Source organism: Muscardinus avellanarius, assembly GCF_963383645.1.
Source record: "Muscardinus avellanarius genome assembly, chromosome: 8".
Lineage (NCBI taxonomy): Eukaryota > Metazoa > Chordata > Mammalia > Rodentia > Gliridae > Muscardinus > Muscardinus avellanarius.
This window is the reverse complement of record NC_137794.1, coordinates 41,822,762-41,830,117: the sequence shown is the minus strand read 5'-3', so window position 1 is coordinate 41,830,117 and position 7,356 is coordinate 41,822,762.

Sequence of the window (7,356 nt, the reverse complement as noted above, 5' to 3'; positions counted from 1 at the left end):
GGAGCATCCTGCCTCTGAGCTATACCCCCAGCCCTATTTTTTATTCTTTATTTGGAAACAGGGTCTCATTAAGTTCTGGAGGGCCTCACTAAGTAGATGAGGCTGTCCATGAACCCGCGATCCTCCTGTCTCAGTCTCCCAAGTACTGGGATTACAAGTGTGTGCCACCACGCCCAACTACATCTTCAAGTCTTTGCATGTGGAAGTAGCCATGTGACTATCTTCTTACCAAAGATGGTGCTTTGGGAAGTTACTTAAAATGCGCAATTGACTTGCATGTGTCTTTTCATTCACCACCTTCCCTGCCTGAGATATCACAGCGCACTTCAGTGAATATCTTCCTGTTATGAAGTGACTTTGAGGATGGGAGACCTTATGAAGCAGCAGATAGGGTCCTGGGACACCACTGATGCCATTACGGAATTGCCATGAGTCCTAAACTGCCCATCTTCTGTATTTTTATGTGAAAGACAACTCCTACGTACTGCAAGTTATTTCCTGTTAATCTCTTCCTTATAGTTAAAAACAGTTCCCGCTAGGCGTGGTGGCGCACGCTTGTCATCCCCGTGCTTGGGAGGTGGAGACAGGAGGATTGCGCAGGTTCGAAGCCAGCATTGCTGGTTTAAGAGACACTGTTTACTGCCGGGCGTGGTGGCGCACGCTTGTAATCCCCGCGCTTGGGAGGCAGAGACAGGAGGATTGCGCAGGTTCGAAGCCAGCCGCGCGCGCTGGCTTAGGAGACCCTGTTTCCAAATATAAAATGTAAAAAGAGGTCTGGGAGTGTAGCCCGGAGGTAGAAGGGCTTCCAGGAACCCCAGTACCACCAAAAAAAAAAAAAAAAAAAAAAAAGAGAGACACTGTTTACAAAAAAGTATAAAAATAAGCCTAGGAGTGTAGCCCGGAGGTAGAAGGGTTTTCAGGAACCCCAGTACCGCCAAAAACACAAAACAAAACAAAACAAGCAAACAAAAAGTTCCTGATTATGTCTGCCTTAGTGACTAGGGTGAAGATATAGGAGGTATGCCTCTATGACATAATACTTATCTAGCATGTTCAAACATGATAAAAGAAATCTCAGTAAGCTGGATATGGTGGTGCACACGTTTAAACTGAGTACTTGTGAGGCTGAGACTGGAGGATTGCAGGTTTGAAGCCAGCTTCAGTAACTTAATGAAATCCTGTTTAAAACAAAACAACAACAAAAACAAAGGTTTTAAGGTTGTAGCTCAGAGGTAGAATGTCCCTGGGTTCAAGGTTCAATCCCTAGTGTATGTATCTCTATCTCTATCTCTCCCTCTCTCTCTCTCTCTCTCTCTCTCTCTCTCTCTCTCTCTCTCTCTCTCTCTCACACACACACACACACACACACACACACACACACACACACACCCCTCAGTAGTACAGAATTTTGTTCAGAACAAGTCAGGTGAAATAGTATAAGTAATTATTCTGCATTAGACCTTTCAGTATCAGACTAGGATTGACATTTCATAAGATAATGTCATTGGAGTTTTAATTGCCCACTACCTTGAGATGAGCAAAATGTAGTGTGAAACTGTTAAGAAAAAGTTAATTTAGATTTGGATTAGAAGACATTTGTAACCAGATTACAAAAAAAAAAAAAAGACTTTTCCAGTGCTTAAAAAACAGACAGCTTATTTCGTGTTCCAAAGTTAAGATGGGTAAGAACCAGGACCAATGGATGGAAATCAAAGAGATAAAGTTTTCTTTTTACCTAATCAGAAACTATCAATTTAAAACGTCTCGATGAAATTACCACCTGAGAAAACAGTCCCTAACACTGAAACAGATGTTGAAGAGTATTTCAGGATTGTGTGGGAGACTTATGTAGATGATCTCTGAATTTACTTCAAGATCCTATCTGGTTCTAGAACCTGGAATGTATAAAAGGTGACAGAAAAATGACTTTTTATTGTCGATATCACTACAAAAACCTAAGTTCACACAAACATTGGTTATTAATACAGTCACCTTTAAAGAATAAATTTCATGTATAATAGCACCATTCACAATAGCCAAATTATGGAACCAATCTAGGTGTCTGTCAATAGATGAATGGATAAAGAAATACACACACACTGGAATTTAACTCAACCATAAAGAACAAAATTATGTCACTTGCAGGAAAGCAGATGGAACTAGAGAATATTATGCCAAGTGAGATCAGCTAGTCTCAGAAAGTCAAGGGTCAAATGTTTTCTTTCCTATGTGAAAACTAGAAAGAAAATAAGAAAGAAAAAGGAATTCATGATAAGAAATGAGACCAGTAGAAGAGTGGGAGGGGATTGGAGGGCAGCTGGAAGAGGGATAAGAGTCCTGATAAAGGAAAAAGTTCAAATAATGCTATGTCCACATATGAAGTTACCACTGACAATCTCACTGATTTATGGGGGGTAGGGGGAGGGATGTAGGGTCTAGAGGGAATCATACCAAGTGTGCAAGAAAGTCTGTAATCACACTGAACCTCAATATGATGTACAGCTACAATAGGTATACTGTTGAGGTTAAATGAAGTGGTTCATACAAAGCACTGGCACACAGAGGTTATACCACTATGTTGGCCTGGATTAATCTTAAAACAAACAGCTAATGTGTTATAACTATCTCCCAATTTTTAAAAACTGTCTTTTCATAAGTTTGATCTATCACAAACACTCAAAAATATGACTACCATATATTAGCTCATCTCCCTTAAAATGTATAAATTAGCCGGGCGTGGTGGCGCACTCTTGTAATCCCTGTGCTTGGGAGGCTGAGACAGGAGGATCGCACAGGTTCGAAGCCAGCCGCGCTGGCTTAGGAGACCCTGTTTCCAAATAAAATATAAAATAGGTCTGGGAGTATAGCACAGAGGTAGAAAGCCTCTGTGTTCCACTCCCAGTACCACCAAAAAAAAATTTATAAATTAAAAATAATGGAAAGATAATTTCTGGTTTAATTACCAGACTTTAACTCTACATACACATTTCCAGTATACACACACACTGGAATTTCCAGTGTTGGTGTGCCATCTTGTGGCCTCATATTCCTGTGTGCCTCAGTACTGAACCACCATATTTGGTAAGGCCTATGAAACTGATCTTACACACACACACACACACACACACACACACACACACATTGATATTATATGAAGCATGTAAGTTAACTGCACCTTTAATGAAGATAAACTTCATTCTGGCAAAAGCTGGCAAGCCTCAAGTCAGAAAGACAGACGCAGACAAGTGAAAGAAATCACCTAATTTAAAAAATATACTTCAAGATAGGTATTCAGAAAAGGAAAATCTGAGTATTTATTGAATAGCTTATCCATTCACATCTACTGAAAAGAAGTGGAAGTAATTTTTAAAATTAGGTCATTAAGAACTTGGTTGCTTATAAAGATAGGAAAACAAGGTAAAAGTAGGAACTGAGTTTATATTATGTCAAATGGTGACATGAGTTTCCTTCCCACTCTGACAGGATTAAAAAATGTTTGCTTTGTTGAAACACACAGCAAAATGTGTGTGTCTACACCTGCATACACTATTGGCCACTTTATAAATTTCCCTTTAAGCACTATACTAGGGCTTTTCTGACTCAGCAAGAACATATAGGTCTCAGAGGATGTTAGGGTTGAGACCAGCTTCAGCAACTTAGCAAGACTCTCAGCAACCTGAGACTGTGTCTCAAAAAGGACTGGGGTGTAGCTTGGAGGTAGAATGCCTCTGATTTCAATCCCCATCATCAAAATTTTTTTAAAAATATAGGTCTCTTTGAATAGTTGACTCAGATGGTGCTACATGAATAAAAACTGTAATTTACTTCCAAATGCCAGCTTCTTTCTTGTTTTATTTGAAACAAGGTCTAAGTTGCCCAGGCTGGCATTAAACTTAAAATCCCCCTGCCTCTGCTTCCCTAGTAGCTAGAATTACAGGAATGTGCCACTGTACTTGCCTTATCTATTTACTATCTGACAGTTATGATTAAATGAGATGTGTAAAGTGGCATTCAGAACAATATCTGACATGTGATTTACATTATGGTTTTTTACATACACCCCATTGAGAAATGGGCACCAATGAGAAATTTTCCAACATGGTGGACCAGTGCAGGCGCAGTGACACAAAACAGGAATAACCACCCCCACCACACAAACATAACACATGAGGCAGGAGGCTTCCAGATAGAATATAACAGCCTATCACATGGAAAGCCCCAAGCCATTTCTACTGCAAGGACAGACTGACCTACAATTCTGTGGAAGTGTACTATACTTTCATTCCTTGTCCTCTTATTTTGGGACTGCGTATTTACTTTGCTAAATATATTCTTTATGTTTATCCTATTTGCATCTCTTGGCTGAAATCTTTCAGAAAAACAAGAGGACTCTACTAGCCTGTAACAGTATAGCACATCTGAAAAAGGCTGCCTATACAGACATGATAGCTTGACCAGTAAAGAGGAAAAAATTATAAGGCCACAGGAATGCTTGGTTCCAGCCTACAGTATTGGTGGTGCTGGAGATTGAGCCTACGGCCTCATGCACGTTCGCCAAGCACCCTACTGCTGAGCTACCCCCTAGTCCCCATATAGTTTTAAAATCAAATTTCAAAATTTATCTTCATTGTCAGAAGTAGCAGCTTTGAGAGACTGGGATGAGAAGAGACCCAGTAACTCACTGCTAAAGCTCAAATATTATACATAGCCAAGCATCATTTTATGTTAGAAAGGACTTTATCCTTCACAGAGCCTTCTGGATGTTTCTGGTCTCTTGCTTGTAATGAAAGTTGCCTTCTAAGCCAGGTGCGGTGGCGCACGCTTGTAATCCCAGCATTCGGGAGGTTGAGACAGGAGGATCGTGGTTTGCGGACAGCCTCAGCTACTTAGTGAGGCCCTCTGCAACTCAGTGAGACCCGGTTTCAAAATAAAGAATAAAAAATAGGGCAGGGGGTATAGCTTGGAGGTCGAATGCTCCTGGGTTCCATCCCCAGACCCGCAAAAAAAAAAAAAAAAAGCAAGCTGCCTCATCTGATGGTATGGGTCAAAATTTTGTTGGGAAAAAAATTTCTATAGTTTCTTATTTTTATACTGGTAACATACAGATTATTTTTAAGGGGGAGGCATCCTTTTAAGACATCAGTGCATGCCATGGCATGCAACCTCACTTCTAACTTCACAGTTTACCAAAAGCAAGAATAATACTGCCTGGCTTCCAGTACTCTTAATGAAAACCTAGACATTCTCCCTGAATGATCCTGACACTCTTCACCTTCATTCTTCTGCTTTGAAATGGCAGCACTCTATGAAGCACAGCAGTAGAGAACGCAGCCTGAACCAAGGGTTAGAAGACCTGCTTCCCCTACGCTTGGGAGGCTGAGACAGGAGGATCATGCAGGTCAAATCTAGCCTCCACTGGCTTAAGAGACCCTGTTTCAAATTTTAAAAAATATATAAAATAGGTCTGGGAGTGTAGCCCGGAGGTAGAAGGCCCCCGAGTTCCATCCCCAGTACCATCAAAAAAAAAAAAAAAAAAAAATCTGCTTTGTAGGTTTACTGTTATAATTAAAGTTCCTCCATATCACTGTCTTCAAGTTAGAAGGCTAGTTTTCTTGTTCTCATGGGTCAAGTGTTTTTGCAAGGATCAATTTTAAGCTGCATAAATGAACACTCCACTGCCATATGGGCTTAGAAAATGTCTCTAGAGTACATATGCTTTTGAGAACATTTGTTATTCTGCAGCTGAGTTGGTTTTAAGTTGTCATAAGTAGATTTAGTATTTTTTTTTTTTTGGAAGTTGTGGGGATTGAGCCCACCACCTCATGCATACTAGGGAGGCATTCTACCACCAACCCTAGCCCTAAATACATTATGCAGACCGTTTGGAAATTTCAGTGAGTGAATGTAATAAACTTATCTACTTTTTAGGGTGGGCGGGAACAAAAAGGGATCACAAAGAATGACTTGGGCATTTGGAATTACAGGATTGCAAAAATGTATTGGTAGCAAATAATAGATTCTCTGTATACCCACCTCCCTAACAAATCCTAAGTGTCAAAGTATTAACATCTAGCTTCCATTTAAAAGGCTTGATAGAAAGCCAGGTGTGGTTGTGCACACTTGAATCCCAGTGCTTGGGGGGCTGAGACAGGAGATTGCACAGGTTTGAAACCAGCCTCAGCTACTTAGTGAGGCTCTCAGCAACTTAGTGAGACCCTGTTTCCAAATAAAGTATAAAATACGTCTGGGAGTAAAAGCCCCTGGGTTCCACCCCCAGTACCATAAAAATAAAATAAAATAAAATAAAAGGCTTGATAGGAAGGGGCACTCCCCTGATAAGGATGCTTCAGACTCCTCTTTCTACCTGGAATTTCCTGCCAAATTAGCTTTGAAGCCCATCACGTATCCTCAAACACCCTGTGACTTTCCGAATACCTAGTTCTCTTATCCAAGCTATTACTCTCAGGGGATCCAAGGGCAGTAGCATTAAAGGCTGTGTACATGTAACTTACAAAATGGACATTATTTTGCCATGCTCACAGATCTCTTGGGCAACAAAAGGAGCCTGGTAGGATAGGCTTAATGCACATACCTGTAAACCCAGTGCTTGGGAGGCTGAGACAGGAGGATTGCAGGTTGGAGACCATCTTCAGCAACTTAGAAAAGATTCTCAGCAACTCAGCGAGATTCTGTTTCAAAACAAAACAAAATTAAAAGGTGATAAGGGGAAGGGGATGGGTGTGTAGCTCAGTGGTAGAACGAACACACACACACACACACACACACACACACACACACACACTACAGTGGCAAGGAAAAAAACAACAACCCAGGCTACAACACAGTGACAGCCCTCCTAATACAAACAGACCACAGCTAGGTGTGGGTCAGAGTGCATTCAAATTGTGTGCAACTGCTTCTCATTTCCATTTCCTCTCCTAGCTTATCTGGCTGAAGAACCAACTGCAGTGCAGATCTCTAGTAAACAGATTCTTTGTGTTTCCACATTCCCTACCTTTATCAACACAGCCACCTCCTTTAGGGCTCCAGTTTGGGTTCCAGAAGTTCCTTCATTTTCCTCCAGAATCAATATTAGATAACAAACAAAAATACATATAAAATAAATGTGGCTCTTAAAAGTATACCAATTACAAATCAGCTCCTTTTATTGGCTCCTAATTACTGAGAGATAATTATTTTCAGGTATCAGGACAACTTTTTATATCTTCCAATTAAGAACAATGAGAAGCTTATTATCTCATTTGACTGCCTATTTTCTCCAAATCGAAGGCATGAGGAAGCTCTGAAGTCAGTTTTTCTGCTTTCAACTCTTAGCTATGCCACATATCCATGAAA